This window comes from Physcomitrium patens, chromosome 15 (genome assembly GCF_059467195.1).
Source record: "Physcomitrium patens ecotype Gransden chromosome 15, ASM5946719v1, whole genome shotgun sequence".
Classification (NCBI taxonomy): domain Eukaryota; kingdom Viridiplantae; phylum Streptophyta; class Bryopsida; order Funariales; family Funariaceae; genus Physcomitrium; species Physcomitrium patens.
This window is the reverse complement of record NC_143424.1, coordinates 14,733,534-14,752,201: the sequence shown is the minus strand read 5'-3', so window position 1 is coordinate 14,752,201 and position 18,668 is coordinate 14,733,534. Positions and strand designations below refer to the sequence as shown.

General features: G+C 35.9%; 3 long non-coding RNA genes across 3 annotated transcripts; 1 reads left to right on the top strand and 2 right to left on the bottom strand.

The window, feature by feature from the left end:
* Positions 1–12,683: 12,683 nt before the first annotated feature.
* On the bottom strand, positions 12,684–14,244 carry LOC112292221 (uncharacterized). The gene is made up of 3 exons (XR_016506772.1): positions 14,111–14,244; positions 13,832–13,977; positions 12,684–13,579 (listed from the first exon to the last, which is right to left on the bottom strand). It is a non-coding gene; the product is annotated as an uncharacterized LOC112292221 (long non-coding RNA).
* A 79-nt stretch (positions 14,245–14,323) lies between these two features.
* LOC149987768 (uncharacterized) lies at positions 14,324–15,758 on the top strand. The gene is made up of 2 exons (XR_016506774.1): positions 14,324–14,446; positions 14,549–15,758. It is a non-coding gene; the product is annotated as an uncharacterized LOC149987768 (long non-coding RNA).
* Positions 15,759–17,173: 1,415 nt separating this feature from the next.
* LOC149987767 (uncharacterized) lies at positions 17,174–18,597 on the bottom strand. The gene is made up of 2 exons (XR_016506773.1): positions 18,032–18,597; positions 17,174–17,518 (listed from the first exon to the last, which is right to left on the bottom strand). It is a non-coding gene; the product is annotated as an uncharacterized LOC149987767 (long non-coding RNA).
* Between the last annotated feature and the right edge of the window lie 71 nt (positions 18,598–18,668).

Here is an 18,668-nt window from a genome sequence, read left to right as displayed (position 1 = left end):
CTTTAGAAGAATAACTATATTTTTTTTTCAAAAATATCTTGAAAATCTTGATATTAACTTGGAATATCACTTATTACTTTTTCACCATAAAAAATAGGTGTGGCATTTTTAGCAAAAAAAACCCTTCTTTAGCAGCATGCATGATAGTTCTTCCACCTACTAGTAAAGGTTTCAATGTACTAGACTTACATATTTTTACTAAATTAATAGAATTTTGGATCAAACTATATGAAAAATTAAGATTACAAAAAATCTAATCTATCTAAAGATTATATTTTTTTTAACTACCATAATCCTAAAATAATCAAATAAAAAAAAAATCTTGTCACATTAAATATTATTATCCTATTATAATCTTTAATTACTATATATAAAGTAATAATCTCAAAGATAATATCTTCAGCAGATAACAAATGACTATCTATGACTTCTACATATACAAATTTAATTTTTTTGATTTATAATATTTCTTATTTTTTGACAAAGTCTTCATCTATAAAATATGCTAAGGCTCTTGAATCTAATAAGGCTAAGATTTTGTGATTTTTTGGTCCTAAATAAACTTCTATTATAAAACAAGGTCAGGGATATGAGGAGAAAATAAGACTTTATTAGGTATTGCACATGATTTTAATTGCAAGGTTCTTATTGTAGCTCATGAATATTTCTCTTTGACAACCATGCTCTTCATTTTTTGACTCTGTTGCTTTTTTGGATAATATTAAATAATGTGCTTAGATTCTCCATAATATAGGTACAAACCCTCTTAACAACAATGAATCTTTTTATGTTTAGTAAAAAATTCAAATTATACCATATTAATTTGTATAGACTTTGGCCTAAACAAATAAGCTTCTAAAAACTCAAAAGGTGTTATTATGACTTGACTTATACTTCTCTAACCAAATCTTTATTCTTAACAACTTTTAAATAGTTGATTGTCACATGCAATGGCTTAAGCAATAAATTGCTTCAATGAATCTAATCTTGGTATTATTAACTATAAATCTTTAATATTATTTTATAATCTATATCAAAACTGATGGATAAAGACTTTGTTGTTTCAATCCATATTGTAAGTAAGATTTTAGAATTCAATATGATATGTAATGGTTGAACGTGATTCTTGTCAAAAGAATACAAGCTTGGTCTTTACTATCTTTTTTCAATCACTTTTTCCAAATATAGACATAAATACTTTCAAAAATAAATTCAAATCATAAAATAATTATGAATCTTTTTCCATCAAATGTATAAATCAAGAAAGAACATTTTTCAAAAGAAGTATGCATATGAATCCAACTTAAGTAAATCCATCGGGGTATTGAAAAGAATGCAACCTTAAATAGAACTTAACTTATTGTAAAAATCCTCAAAATTTTGGTCATGTTCCATCAAACTTCTTAAGCATATTAATCCTTGCCTTTCTTTTGCTTCTAAAAGCGAGACTTCTTGAATTTAGTTGAGAGACTAATCTACTTACTTCCTTCAATTGTACAACTTCTTGGCATAGACTCTAGACTTCTTCCATATATATAGAAATAATACCTCCATGATTCATATTAGAAATACATAAAATTTCTACTTTTAGAGTGTTGACAAGTTTGTGAAGATCTGCAATAGTTGCAAATCTATTCTCACTTCTACCAAGATTAGCATCTATAATTTTGTCTTTCATAAATAATTCAAATAAATTCAAAAAATTAAATAAGAAGAAGATAATCGATAACTTCTAGAATGTAATGAAAATTTAGAAAAATAAGATTAATCCATTTTTTTAAAGAATAAAATCAATGTTAAAAAATTAAACTATTTATTTAAAAGAGATTTTTTTGAAACCTTCAAAACACAATAATAAAAGTGGAGAAATTCATTCACTTCAAAAACAAGACAAGAACAATAAGTTAGAATTCTTATCAAACTATCAAAGACATGAAACTTGAAGAAAGAAACCTTCAATACATTCTTGTGTTATTCACAAAATCTCTCAAAGATAATATTGTATTAAACTAAAATAGCTATTATCAAAGATAAGAAAACTAAAAAGTCTTAAAATAAGACTAAGGGCTAGAAATATGTTGATAAGAATGAAAAATGCTTTATTCTTACTTCTATATATACTTTCTAACTAAGAGTTTCATGGAAATCTTCAATAGGTCCTTCAACATGTATTGTTTTTACTAAATACATGTCTTAACTTGCAAAGCTATTTACTTACAATGACTTAAAAAACTATTTCAATGTTAATATGTTTTAGAAAGAATGTTGTATTACACATGAATTGTAGTGAATAATGATACGTGGTTTGCATAGCAAATAAAATACTCCTTTATAACTACCAAATGAACTTAGGTTGAAAAAAATCTACAAAGTAATTAAAAAGCTATGACCAATCTAATTTGGAATAGTATTGAAATAATTTTTTGTATATAGTATCTAATTTTTGGATTTTATCCATTACTCAACATTACAGCATTCTATCATCATTAAATTTATTGTAGTAATATTATTACTAATCTAATGACATAGCTATAAAAGTACCATTCTTTATCACAATTTTCGACACAAACATATTCCAAATTATCACATTCTAAAACCTTCAAGAATATTCTATAAATTTTTAGAATATTTTAGATACTTATGAAATCTTCTACAATCTTTTAGAAAGTTCCATAGGCTTTTAGAAGCTTCTTTAGACTTCAAAAAAATTCCATAGAAAGCACCATAGATTTTTGTAACCTTCATTATAATATAAATAGAAGTCTTTGGAATCACTTTTATTATCAATCTCATTCTTTGTCTTTAATCTTGATATATTTCTTTGTTAGATTTTTGAATCCTTGATAATTCTTTGAACTTTGAGATCTATTCCTCACTTTCTCTAAGACAACATCACTTCTTCTCTTCTTCATTCTCAAAAATCTTATCGCCAAATTATTTTTGAACTTGGTTGCAATAAAGCTTCTATCTCTAGGCTAGCAAAAAAGATTACTTTCAACAAGAAGAAGCTTAAAATAAGCAAACCAAAGAAGCTCACCATAGTAAATGAAAGGATAATTATTTGCCAAATCAACACTAAAAAGACTTAAAATATAGTTGAGGTTGCTAAAAACTTTAACAATATTATCAATATTCTTGTGTCAATCCAAATCATTTGAAATGTTTTCAAGAAATGGAATATGAAAGTTGTGGTGAAGAAAAAAAAAAACCACTATTATCTGTTCGCTATCAAAAATAATACTTGAATTTTGTTCTAAAGTACAAGAAATGGACTATGAAGAATTGGAAGAGGGTTATTTGGTCAAATGAGATAAAAATCAACAGATTTGGATCAGATGGCAAAAAGTGGGTGTAAAAATAAAATGATCGCTCCTCGCTTGATAATGAGATCCAAGAAATAGTTAAACATGGGAGTGGAAATATAATAGTATGGGGTTGTATGGAACAAAATGGGATTGGGAGGATAGATGCGAAGCAATTTGTAGAAATTCTTGAAAAAATATGCTCCCTAGCATTAAAGAATCTGGCATTTCTAAGAAGGAGGTGATTTTTCAGCAAGATAACAATCCCAAGCATAATCCAAAACTAGCATAGAAGTGGTTTGATCATGAAAGAATTAAAGTAATGGATTGACCTACTCAATCTTCTAATCTTAATCCCATTAAACATCTTGAGGAGCACCTTAAACGCTAGCTCAACACTTGGAAGATAAAACCAAAGAAAGTTTGGAAATTATGGAAAAAAAATAGCTAGAAAATGGAATAAGATTGAAGCAATTTTACATCAAAAATTAATAGAAGGTATGTTTAGGAGATTGGAAGCAATTATCAAGGCTAAATGAGGTCCTACAAAGTATTAATATGTAATTGGATACCACATTCAAAAAAAAAATTTAATATTGTTCCAAATTGAATTGATCATAGCTGTACAATTACTTAATGGATTCTTTTCAACTTAGAATGATTTGGTAGCTATAAAAGAATATTTTATATATTCTTGTAATACTTTTATATTCTTTTATAGCTACCAAATATTCTTTTATATTATATATATATTCCAAAAATAAATAATAGAAGCAATAGGTGAGGCAACCTTCTTAGCAAAATCTATCAAGCTTAAGTTCAAGTATCAAAGCCTATTAAGAATTTATTTATTTTAGTTCATTGTTACTTGCAATCTAGCAAAAAAAAGTATTACAATAAATCTATTAAGTATTGGAATAATATAGCTTCTTTTAAGGATATAAAAATAAATAAAAAATAAAAATATCAAATAGAAGTATCCACCTTAGTAGGAGCAATAAGTGTAGCAACCTTGTTACAACCTATAGAGTTATACTTTCTATGAGGCTTAAATTCAATTAAACATCCAAGACATCCATATTCAAGAATTAAAACATTTATACAAAAAAAAACTTAGTAATGACCTCTTAAGAACAATATTTATCTTATTCAATTCATCAATTCATTCTTGCATCTATTTTGAATAGAATTTTTTCTCACTTTGATAGGAGACAACATGTGTAGCAACCTCTTCAAAAAAACCTCTTAATTATCAAGAATTAGTTTATTTTAGCTTAAATTGATACTTACAATCTTACAAAAAAGAAGGTCATGATGAGTCTATTGAGTATTGAGATAAGAAAGTCACCTTCAATATCAAAGAAGAGATAAGAAAGAACTTATACGGCCAATTTAATCTTGCAAATACTAAATACCATCCTTCAATAGCTTTAGATCTTGCAAAAAGGAGATGGTGATGGATTCCGATTCACAACACATATCACAACATATTAAGAAGCTCAACATAACTTAGAACGGATAATTCAATACAACATCAAATATAACATCTAACAACTTCTTACAATTTCAACAACTCTATCTTTGGAATATTAAGGTTCTTAACTACTTAGCATTTTTCAAGTTCTTAGAATTTTATTCTCAACAACCTATCAAAATATATCTTTGCATCTTTATCTTATATCTAAGTTGTTAGAAATATATATATATATATATATATATATATATATATATCCAAATACCTTTCAAATGCATAAATAGCTAGATAAAAATATGAATTGATATTTGGATGGATAAAGAATTATACAAACAAATACTTTTAACTTGAATAAAATAAATACACACTTGAAAACAAAATTAATTAAATGTATATGCATGTATTATTGTGGCCTTCATAAACAACACTTATTAATGATAGTGTGCATTTAAATTGTATTTCTAAAAAATAAAATAAAATAAAATAAAATAATAATAAATAATAAATTACAAAACCAATCAATCTAGCATAAGTCATCAAAACTTATATTAAACATTGATAAATTGTTAAATACATGTATGTATATATATATATATATAGAGAGAGAGAGAGAGAGAGAGAGAGAGAGAGATGATTCTCTTTGAAGAAAAATTGATAGTTTTAAATTTCTACATTAAAAAACAAAGACATTTGAAAAGAAAAGAGAAAAAATAAAATAAATTAAATTAATCCAGAATTTGCTATAAATATGAGACATTCAAATTGATATTTAAATAATTTTCTTTTTTCAATATTTTATCTTTTTTTGGAATAAAAAAGTGTGTGACAAAAGACAGACCAAACAGTAGTTTAATATAGTGATATCGACAAGTCTTTAGATTATTGTAGCAGAAATTGTACATGGAAATTAGAATCTATGTGGTGAACTAATAAAATGGTATCCGGTTCATTAAAATTCTAAGCCTGGAGTTTAGATTTCATATTAAATTCCAAAATTACCAGAGTGCTATTAACTCGAACACCAAAATATTTGGTCCAATTGCTATTACTATTAAAACCAATGAATGAATGTCCAAGGAAGCTTCAAGTCAAAAAATTCAAAATCAAAAACTGTCGACAAGCACTTCTAACGTTCACAACCATGTCCAAATAGGGTATCCAAAAGAATGCGAGTAATATACAAATGAATCAATAATACAGACAAAACAATACACGTTTATCAAAGGTTCAGAATTAGAATGGAGAAACTCTTTCTCTTTCTCGCCTCACTGAGCTTGGAGTTTTTTTAATATGGGTGGGAGTTCGTACTCATTTTCCACGTCATACCCCCAAAGCTGCACACTCTTACCATCAATTGACCAATGGAGGACGACATCAAAAAAGTGAATTTGAATATGCGAAACGAGTATTCCAAGACTAACCCTTATCCCCCAAAAAAATATTGGTGAACAATCATGGATCCAACGACCTTCCCTTCTGCGGCATATCCAAAATTTCTATAAGAGATCACCTTCTTTTTCGTGTTCGTTCTTGTCTAAATCAGTGAAATGGGGATTCCCCTAATTTATTCATAGGGAGGCATAAATATGATCTAAGGATTCAGTTCCAAATTGGGTGCCCCTCTATAGAAGCCGTGTTCTAAAGTATTTGTGTATTAGTATATAATTCGGGCCACGATTGGGGAGGAGTCTGTGCAGGTCCTGTCCCCCCGCCTTCGCGGAAATATTGTCTGCTCGCATCCTTTTCCAGTCCACGTCATGAGACGATTCTCACCCAAAGGATCCACGTAGGCACCATATCGTGGAGCCATTGGCCGACGTGGCGTTCGTGGCCTTCCGCATCATTCATCCATTCCGTTGGACTTCTTCTCCGCCTAGCGTGTCCACATCGTCCCGCCCATTTTTAGAATCACGGGTCTCCCATTTTGCATAAAGAGAATATACCTCCATATCCCGTGCCTGCTCACGTGGCCGGACCCGAGATTTTCTCGCACCCCCTCGTTTGAGGCTTTATATAGGGGACTGGCACAGGATACTGGGGCCATCTAAGAACGACAAATGAAACAAATATGGATATTGTATTCATCCAAATGTTGTGGTGGAGGCTCTCGCGTTGACTGAGTGTAACCTCTGGAGATCCGACGTGGAGCTTGTCTAAGTTGGGAACGTGGGAACGTGGGAACTCCTTGTCTGCCTCGAATCGAACTGTGTTCCCACCAATCAACGCCCATGCTTGTAACTGGGGTTTGGGGAACCTAAATTAGGGTTTGGAGAGGAACGCATGGTGGGTATTGAAGATCCGTTTGTGTAATCAGATAACATTTCACTTAACGAACTAAGTAAATAATAGAAGCTACTGCTTAATTTAAAAGTTAAATGTTTCTTCTATTGAAATATAGTTTGGTTTCTGAGGTCTCTGTGTTCGTATCGACAAAAGCAACTTTGGTTTGTTTACAGAAGTTACCATTTGTATTATTTGTTTAGAGAAATGAGAAATAATAACCTCAGACAGCTTGTTAAGATTATATTATTTAAGTTGACGGGCATTGCTTATTTGCTGTTCAGTATGTTGAAAATATTATTTGTGATACAAGCACAGTATTATATATATACATGTAGAATAATAAAGATATTTGTTCCCTTGTTTCTTTAATTTATTTACATTTAATTAATATTTTTAAATCACTAAACTAATATGGTCAAAAAATGGAATATTTACATGCTGCTTTACTTCTCCACTAGACATGAACAGAAAGCATTGACTTTCTTTGGAATAAGGTAGTTTCACTTAAAAAATACAAGTAATTAGAAATTACTTTTTTATTTTAGGATTATATAATTGGTTTATTTGTGTTTGTGTAATATTGATGTATTCATATTTATATTGGATCGAGAAGCATTGACATCCATTTAGCATTTAAACAAAAACACATCTCATAATCTAGTTTCCTTTGTTAGATACAAAATTAGAGTGAAAAATGCATTGTATTTGATGAAGTGGTTCAGTATCAAAAGTACAATTACTCAATGACTTGAGAGAGTGATTTTCATAAATGGTTGAAAATCACAGGCTAAAGGATATGTTGACACACACATACACACACATATTTCATTCTCACTTATACTTGATTCAGAATGTCAGCTATTACATGAATCATTTTTCATACTTCCACGATAATGCAACGACATTTCAAATATATTTGTTGATCTTTGGATGTATTCAGCTCAATGAGTAATGAACGCTGGCAGGTTTGTTAAGAAGTGAATGCAAACATCCAACCCTGCAAGATGCTCAGCATGAACGTGATTTTTTTCATTATTCATTTTTCATTGTTTTTTTTGGTGTTCTTGTGCATTAGGTCATTTTTTTTTTTTTTTTTTTTTTTTTTTTTGTTTTTTTACAGTCCTACATAGATGAAAAAACCAAAGTCGCACGGATTGATGTGCAATTCTTGAAAGATTCAAAGCAATATCCTTTTTGTTCCTGAATTCCCTACTGCACAGTGAACATTTCAATGACCACAACAACTTGACTTCATCTATCCCTCGCCCAAATTTGAGTGAACCACTTGAAACAGTGACTTCTACTATGTTCATGTCTTAACAAACATTATAATACAGCTGTAATGCAAGTGTTGATGGATTACTGGCACTAACTTTATTTTGAAAAGTTAGATTCGAAGACTGAAATGAATCTCTTTAGTAAACGCCATGTACTCGTCTTGTACAAGTAGAAAGAAGCTGAAGCTGGGCATGTCGTGCACACATCAAAGCAGTACCGTGGGCTTTGTACACATTCGTTGAGTTACGGTCCAGCCACTGTTGCCATGGCGCAACTGATGTCATCGTTGATTTTGAAGAAGATGAGCAACTATTATACAAACATATAAGTTATTTCGATCCTGGTTTCGACATCAGGGACATACTGAAGCAGGAGCGAGATCTAATCTCCGAAGATGCCAGAAACCACCACGCCTCCGAACAATATCCGGCGACGAGGGAGCCAGATCAGAGCACCAACTCCGCATTCTCGGCATCTCCAACTTCGTATATACCATGTCTACGTGCGACGAGAATCGGAAACCTCTCCACAACAGTGCCACCGCCACCATGGTATGTGCTAATATCCAACAAGTATACGTGGCTGGTACGTACCACCAAATTCGCATCATGCAACATCTGCAGTAGAGCCCTAGTTTCACGATGTTGTGACCAAGATCTCCGACTCGAAAGGGGGAACTTTTCTAGTACAAGGGCATTGTGCATGGAAGCTGGTATCCTGCAGTGGGATGATACTGGAACACACAGATTCAAGGGGCAGTGAAAGCGTCGAAGGACAGCATGGATTAGTGTCGAAGTCAACCGCGATGCGAGGCCGGATTCGGGGATCAGATTCGCCGCAACCACCTTTTCCACAGCATCTCCCATGCCCCCTCGATTTGCTGCTCAGTCCGACGAAACCCACTTCCCCGCAATGGTTTTTTGCGCAAGTCGATCGCGGTGCTGTCCACTCCGACAACGGCGCATGGGGTGACAAGAGTCCGGTCCGGTTGCCGTGTGCAGTGACTCTCGGTGCAACAGAAAGCGCCGACCAGGCGCGGCTACATGGCGTGAATGTGCACACAACTTGACTGCGAACCCATCTGAACAAACAAACAGAAGGCGAAATTTGTACAGTGGGAGTTGCAGCAGTAGTAGTTGTTGTCGTAGTAGTAGAAGAAGAAGTTATCAATATTTTTCCACTTCGGAAGGTTGATATTGTGATTCTCATGCCTTGACAAAGGAGAGGTATAATTTAGGTTTTTTTTCTTCCTCTTCTTCTTCTTCTTTTTTAAAGTAAACGAAAGAAAAGAAAAACCTATAATGATACATGAAGCATATAATTTTTAAGATACTTGAACTTCATGTGATTGGATTGAAGCAAAGAACAGGGTTTTACTAATGCAACGATACATGTTGGTCCAGGTTTTGCGGTTTAGGTTTTAAATTATGTAGATAATTATGTTATGGTTTTTATGTTGATTTGTGGTGATTATTTGCAGTGTTAATGATATTATGAATATCTTCAAAACATGTTATTCATAATGGCATAATTTTTGTTTTAAATTGGAAACAATATTAGTTGAATGATTTTTTTTCCCTTCAAGTCAAGTTCCGTGTACAAGAAAAACTACCAATTGTCTTCATAAATCTACTAAATAAAAAATATGCGTAATATTTTACAACAATTTAGTGGAGTTCTTTTAGATACTGTTTAACTTTATGTGCTTACAACAAAGTTTACTAATATTTGTTAAATGTTGATAGCAATTTGATATTATTACTCTTTTGAAAAGACTATTTGTAGGTATTGTATGTATATATATATATATATATATATATTACACAATAATAAAATTTATTTTAATGAAGTATAGAATACATGGAGCATGTGTGTGTATGCATATGTATGTATACATACTTTCTGTGTAATGATATCTCTTTCTGCTGCATTATACATGATAAATTGTTCAAAAAATAAAAATAAAAAAAATACATCTGAAATGAATCAAACCACTGTGACTTTAAAGATGTCAAGATGGGGTAGCTTTATAGAGCATACACCAGTTTTAATATTATATCAAATCATTAAATTGTTATATATATATATATATATATATATATATATATGTATCAAAAAAACTATTGTGAAAGTATTTACAAATGCAAAAAAAAACATCAATTTCCATTTCATTCCATGCAATAAATTATACACCATGTCTTACAACTAGCATCAACAATTACCTGGATTTTAGCAAGAAAAATGTAAATATTAAAATTACGACAAAGCATTCATTTTCGTACATGAGTACACACAAACAAACAACCTTTGCTCCTGGACTTGGTATTTCACATTCACTGAATTTTGAACCCTAAATCTGTTTGTCCGAAGATCAACACTTTCAGAACGAGTCAGAATGAGGGAAACACTAATTTCCATGCGACCTCAACCACCTTTTGTATTTTCTGTTGTTCTTTTTGGGTCAATGGATTGTCACAACAATGTCAAACGATGAACTCGTTTTCTTCGCAGCAATCCAGCGCAACACCGTTCAACGCCGCAAGTACCTAGAACCCACGTCTCAAATCAATTTCTGGAGCTCCAGCAGGAAGAATCTACCAACGACACAAACTGCGTGTTCTGGCAACCGGCATGAGTTCGCATTGAAGCCAGGACTCCTTAACTGACAGGTGGATTGAATGGGTCTTAACAATTAATTGGTTCGTGACACAAACTAATTTCAGGTAGTCAACCCAACCTCCCACCCGTTTCTTCCATTGTGGCCCATACGGATCCTGGATTCTGGATAAGGAAGAAAAGAAGCAGCCCTAGGCCCAGTGCATGCCGTGTGTAACCCGCGACCGGGCCCCATTTTCACGCCTGCCATAAATGAAAACGTCAGAGCATTTACTCATGTCTGATTTCCCATACCCTCGCAGCACGCTGAGGTGGTTGATTTTTGCAGTTCGAAATCTGCACCCCAAATCTGCTGGATTTGTCCGGTGTGGAGGATAACAAAAGTGGTCCACTGATGGAGGAAAGCATAATCGGGCGATGATACCCTAGTTGTTAACTCGGGTCGGCGTGGCCACTCACATCAGCAGCAGCTACGTCGACCGAAGCCAATCTCGCCTTCCGCTGATTGCTACTTCCATGAAATCCATTCCTCCGACCCGATCTTGTCCACCGCCTGGGATAGCTCAGACAAATTAGGGTAAACCTTGGCAGCGAGAAACCAACACAGGTCGTATGGGAAGAAGAGTTCGTGGCGTGCACACAGGCTCTCTCTCCCCACTACGGCAAAAAAAAATTAGGGTTTTTCTATCTCAATTAGGGTTTTCCTCAGTCATTTCCATCGAAAACTGTCTGAAGATTTTTAAATTCATTAATGAATTGTAGTGGGTTTTTATGAACCAGTCCTTCGCAACCGTTGATTATAACACGAGCATCTGACTTGGCTGGCATGGGTAGTTTGGTGGATAGTCATGAATAGGGTTTTGTACTAAAATAATATATGTTAAATCGATTGGGAGTGATATAAAAATTAGGTTTTCATCCATGAGCTCCTTCGTCATGGATGAAATTTCTGGGATGGAATCGGATTCCGCCTTCAAAGCGAGTGCCACAAGGGCACGTCGGGGGGCCTATGAGGGTTTGTTTGTCCGACCGTGAGATGTGCCACGAGGATGGGTGGTAATTGGGCGGAAAGGAACGAGTCCACGCGGAGTCCCTGTCTGGGTGTTTGTGCGTGTGGATATAATGGGGTGATGGGTTTGGCCAAAAGAGGTGGACAAAAATCCACATCCCATGTGCCAAAAGCATGGCATCGCCTCCCAACTCCCACTAAAACATTTCGCTCACTTTGTTACAATAATAATACTTGTATTTTGGAACACATGAATATTCTTTTTTTTGCAAATGATAACTTGTGGGAAAGAAGCAATAATGTGTTTTGTATGTGCAAGTGTGTGTATAATATATATATATATATATATATATATATATGTGCATATCATGTTTCTAGTGTGTGGCAAAGGATTCCTTGGAAGTGGTTGGAGGGAGAGACAATTTCACGCTTGGGGAACACCAATTGGGACACGGCTTTTAGAGGGAGGATGGGGGGATGGCATGTGTTGAGGAATTAGGGATTGTGGCGAGCAATGGACATGCAGAAAAAACAAAGGTATGAATAAAAAGGGTACTATGATCCAGTGAATCAGGCTTGTTTTGAGTTGACGTAATCACGTAGAGAACTCAAAAAATATCTAGGTGCCTGCATTGGGAAGATGGAAGAGACAGTGAAGATAAGGGGAGGACAGGTGGATGAATGAATGGGAATGGGAATGGGATTGAGAATGAAAGCATAAGCTCAGAGCTTCAAAATTTAAGTGAGGTCCAGCTAATTGAAAAAACATGGTAGTGCGATAAGTCTTGAAGGGAAATCAGATCCGGGCCTTCCTCAACCAAGTGCTCTTGCTGTCATGGTTCAATTATATTAGAAAAATCTGATCTCCCTCTTATAAGTTACAAGAAGAAGCCATGATGAGGGTGCCTCCAACAGAGTGTAGCTCTGACCAACTAATGACGCAATGAAGAGAAATAAAACAAGCAGTACAAAAAAACATGGAGACATTGCTTCTTCAACAAATGCCTTTTTTCTTCCCACAATGATCACAGAAAAAGGAAGCCCCCCTCCTAATGTTGTGGATGTGGTCTCCAACCAGCACCTGCACAGCTTCAGGGCCGGGTGAGACGCACCTGCCAGATCAGAATGCCAGCTCAACCATTGCATGCAGTCAGAACGTGCTGACATGGAAAGGGCGCAGCTGGACCAAGAGGGGACCCGAACTCTCCCGCCAAAGAAAGTCCAGGTTTTAGCTTTCGCGGCGGTGGGAGGATTGGCATGGGTCCTGGATCAAGCGTGCCACATCACCGGATCCTCATTGGAAGCATGGATTGCGTTTCCCAATGGATATTTCTGGCGCGTCCTATGTGGCAGAGGTAGTTGCTGGATAGGGCTCTTTATCCACTTGGTGTATTTGTACGAAGTATCCCTTCCATCTACTCCATGATCCACTCTTTTTTGGCTACACCCCTCATGCTTTTCCTGCTCCGCCACGCTGGCTTCCACGTGGATATTTCCCAGCGAATGTTGTATTGTGGCCCACGTGACGGCGTTGTTAAGTGGATTAGGGCCAGGCTGGGTCATTGAATCCAGGGTGATCACTCGGCCCTTAGAAAGCCTTGGTCCGAAAGGCTGTGCCTGAGCACAAGAGCCATTAGTATTGCAGGACTAGTTTGACTTAACTCATCATTAAGAAAGAGCTTGATATTATTCGTTGTTACTGTATGGGGGGTGGGGTTCTTATCCGTAGCCGTCACTGCCCCCAATGATCATTTCTTTCTCTGCACTCAAATGGCTATTAAATTGATAATAAATTAAAAAAAAAAAAAACATACGGTTTGGTTCTATTTGAAGTTGGCATTAAATAACTCCCATGGTAGGTTTGCTCACCAACTAGGTTGGGATCCATGTGACCAATTCAATATGAGGTCTCTTTTCGATGTCTATTGCTTGAAGACTTGGATGCTGACTTGAATTTGGGGTGCGGAACTCAGCTCCAGTGGGAGATGCTTGCAAACGTATATCTCACTTGAATCCTGTGGATGTTGAAGGAAATGCAGTGATGTCAAAGGTGATCGAATTACCACATTATAAAAAATTAGAATGCGGTGAATCAAAGAACACGAAGGCCACGATTCTGATTAGAATAGGGAATAAGACACAATGTACCTTGGAACATAACACATTTCCAACATAAATAATCCTTCCTAGTGGTTGAGTTTAGAAAGTCGGTTACTCAGGAAGGATCCCAATGGATATGTCGAATGCTTAAAAAAGAAGAGAAGCCTCCTTCTTGGATATACTGATCTCGTGCGCGGTCTGATGCTGCAAAAGTGTAAAATCTTAATATAGATCAACGGATTTTAGAAAAGGAAGAAAAGTCTCTATTACTGCGTTTGGCGACAAGAGTTTATTTCTCTTTTTCTGCTTTTTCTTCTCCTGTCGATAGCTTCAGACCTAATTTTCTGAAGTGGACATGGCGAATTCGGCTCGCTTTCCACCGAGGTTCTTCCTGCTGTTCTTGCCAGCACACCCGTTGCTTTGACGAGCATGTGTGGAGGAGCTATCTGACCTAATCACTTTCTGCTTTTCCTTTTTGTTGTGTAGGACGCTTTTTCAAATTTGCTAATTTCGCAAATCTCTGAAAGGTTGATTTACTAACTGGAGTAGGAGATGTTAAGTGACCGAAGAGCTCGGTACCCAGCGGTCTGCAGTGAATTACGCAATTGAGGGAGCAGAATCGACAGATCTACAAGTCGATTGCGTGCTGATACATTATACCCATGATTTTTTTCTTCATTACAAATTGGTTGTCAGGAGTTGCAGACGTCCTGCAGTCGACTACGACCAGTTCTGGAATGATAATCAAAATTGATCACTGTAACACTCCCATGACGGAATGCGGGCAGTAAATCCAGTTCGCTCAGATGTGGATGTGCACGAAACCGCTCTTACCTACGCACAAAGTTACGTGAAGTTACGAAAGGGAGATGAAAAACAATAGAACACAATTTCAACGCAAAAGTCATTGCGGACGCGACGTGTAAAGAATGGGAAACTCATTCCAGGAACCTTTAAGTCAAATTTATATTACATCAAGAGTTACATACGCATTTGCCACGCATGTGCAGAATGCACGCAGCTTAGAGTATAGCTATTCGGCAACGCCAGTTGTATGCAAACCTACTTCTCCTCTGCGGCACAGGGGAGCACAAATACTAGAACACATGCTAGATGGTTGCGAATATCCATTTCCAACCTGCCATTATCTCGCACCTAAAGTGCAAAAGTCTAAAGAACAAATTATCCGCATTGAAATGCAGATAATTGCACATTCCGCCCACGACAACAGTGGATGTGCGCAAGTTTTGACCCTGCACTACAATGCTGCGTCCAGAAATACACATCCATAACAGCTGTGATACACGGAGTCGGTTTGTTCAGACCAGCAAGGCTTCCCCCGCATTCCAAACCGCACACGAATCCAGACCGAGCACGATCGTCAAAACAATCTCCGTCGCAGCAACTCAATCAAGCATGGTAGAAAATATCAGAATACACGACAGCTCCCCTCTCTCCAGATTCACCTCCCGAACGCAGGCTGCCGCAGTCGCCGAAGTGCGCGACTCAACCCTCAACCTCGACTTTCCCCCTTGGTCCCCCGATCTACGTGTGGGCCACGCATACCTTATTTTTTTAAAATTTGTTTTCCTCCCATCTTTTATCTCTAATCTGACGCCACCCATATGACAAGCCGACACCCAACTGTGCAGAGCAATTGTTTCATAGGAGCAAGTTTGCGGCAAGCGCAAAATAACCTATCGAATGCACGGCGGAGGATTCAACACACGCACACCTCCGCGTTTCAAGCCTCGTGACTCACCGAAGGATGAATGAGCGCGAAAGGGTGAATGAGTCATGGATTCATCCATCCTCGGAGCCTTCTGGATGCTTGGCTTTAGGGTATCCAACGCTCTTTGAACTGGTGGGGAGTTCCACGCCTTCTCATGTGCAGACTTTTGCACCCAATTTGTGAACGTGAGTCAAAGTTTTGGGCTCAGAACCAAGAGTGCCTGCTACCCACAACTTCAAGTGAGACTTCTGAAGGACTTCACTTTTTTCTATTATTTAATTCTCTTATTATCATTTTCATGTACAGACACATTGTGCATTTAAGGCATGGTAACAGGAACTACAGTTTCGTAAGCTTGACAGTAAGTAACCTTTCAGTTCTTTGTTCTTATCCATGCAAATATTTTCAAGCTCAAGAGAAAGCAGAGGCAAAGGTTTGTATTGAGCTGCATAAATAGATTGATTGATTCAAATGGTCACGCAATCCATACTACTGATTTTAGAAAAGTATTGGACAAAATACTGTTATTCAAGTGGGGGATACTGTGTACAGTATCTAGTTTCAGCTTTTTTACTTTGTGAATTTCGACCTAATTCACCCTAAATCCCTAAAAGATGCCATCTTTCGCATATGCTTCATCCTCGTGCCCAGACAGGAACATTTTTTTCTTCATAAATATCTGCAAACCCCGTAACCCACATTGGGTCCCTGTAATGAAACCATGAGAATCTTTACACACACAATTAAAAAAATATTGAAATACTGTTTCCAATGTAAAAGGTGTTTGTTGGACACTATTAACCGTTTTTCTTTTTTTTTACGTTTCTGAAAGTATACGAGGATAATTACTATATCATATTTGATGGACACAGCTATTCACTTCAAAAGTTTTTTCTGCATTTTTTAGATGACTGAAACTTGCAATGGAGTTCAATGATTTCCCACGTTGTTGATGAGTACACTAAAGTGAAAGAAAACATGTGCATAGAATGTAAACAACATATGTGAAAAAATCGTATGCTGGTGAATGCTTGACAGATGAACATGGCAACAGTGTTTTTATGGAGGCAAATTGATGAACAAATGGTAGCAAGAACAAATATAATTTTGTAACCAAATGATTTATTGGTGTAATAAAACAAAAATAAATAAATTATGATGATGATAGATGTGCAACGAAGTTTAATAAAAATGTAACTACTTGATAAGTGCACTTAACCTAGGAAAACTTAATAAGTCAATCCAAATAATTATAATTAATTGTTCCACACGTTTACAAAGTACTACGATATCAAACAAAGAAATGAAACTTTTAAGTGGCATTTAAGGTGTCACAGAACCCCCATGCAATGGAATTCATCTAATTCTAATAATGAATGTAATAAAGGAAACCTCAACATATTTGTTTTGTATTTTTATTTCAAGATAAGTACATGATCTTGAAGAAATATCATAACCGTTAAAATGTAATGTTCTTGAAGAATTCAACAGAACATTAAAAACCTAAGACAATCCACTATTATAAATTATTTACATTCATCTATTTATTTTTAATAACAAAAGAAAGGAGAAATACTATGAGACTTTGTACAACACAAAAATAATTATACTTGTTAATATTATCATGAAATCAATCAATAAACATATCACTTTGAATACCTTTGCAATGACATGAAGAGTGTTGACAATCTTTGCTGTGAGAATTCTTCTGTAGTGGTGAGGTGCTGGGGTTGGTCATGCAATCAAACCAATGCAATTCTGGTTTATTAGTGTATTTTTCCATGAGAATGCATTCTAGGAATTGAGTCAATGACAATAGGATTATGTTAAATACATTAGATGATGGAGGAATAAAAGCATTGAAAGGATAACGTGCTTGTAAGATAAGGATAACACCAATAAGGCTTATTAGAAAAACACACACTTTTAAGCACTATATTTATGTAAGGATGAAGTCAGTAAATATTTTAAAGCTCTATGTAATCATACAACGATATTATATCATAATACTGTATCTGAAACCAAACATAAAATTTGAAACGTCAACAAATATTAGTGTATGATTCTTAGTATTGCTTTGTAAAAAAAAGAAAAAAAAAAATCAGATGAAAAACAAAAGAAAATTAAAGTGATAGTTTATAATTCAAACTAAACTCATCATCCTTTAAGTACAATTACAACAATGGACGTTATCTAGAAATTTCACAAGAAATAAAAAATACACACTTTTAACTCACCAAAGTTGCCAAAGTTGAACAAGAAAATGAGTTGAAGTGATGACAATGGAAAGCAACCAAGGGGAAATGTCTTATAATCTGGATGGATGGATAGAAACGTGGATGAAGCCATTCGGTCATCGCGATGAAGTACCGCGCCGCGCCGCCTACGGACGCCGAGTACCGTCGGCGGCGGTTGTGAGTGGGACGGGGAGCTCACTCACACAGCCAGAGAGCGAGCGCGGGGAGGCGCCACGGTGTGCGAATGGGGTGTGGAAACGGCAGCAGGAGGAGTCCTTGAGTCTGTCATGTCGAGAGCCATGTCGGAGAGGTGGCGAAGTTACGCAACCAATGGGGGTGCGGTAAAGAAGTGGGATTCATGTGCAGCGAGGAAGGAGGGGGGGTGAGCTCATGATTTCACTCCGACTCATCCTCATCACCACGATGATGATGCTGGCTGCTGCTTGCGCTCATCCTCATCACAGCCGCCTCGTCCTCGTCCTCGTCCACTTCGTCGTCATCGTCCCCATCGAATCGCGGCGTTAGCTAGGTGCTTCCCTTCAGCTTCGATAGCCCGCCCTCATCTGGTTCGTGCCCACCGATGTCGCTGCCCAACCTGTCAGACACCCGCAACCCCCCCCCCTCCTGCAGATTAGCA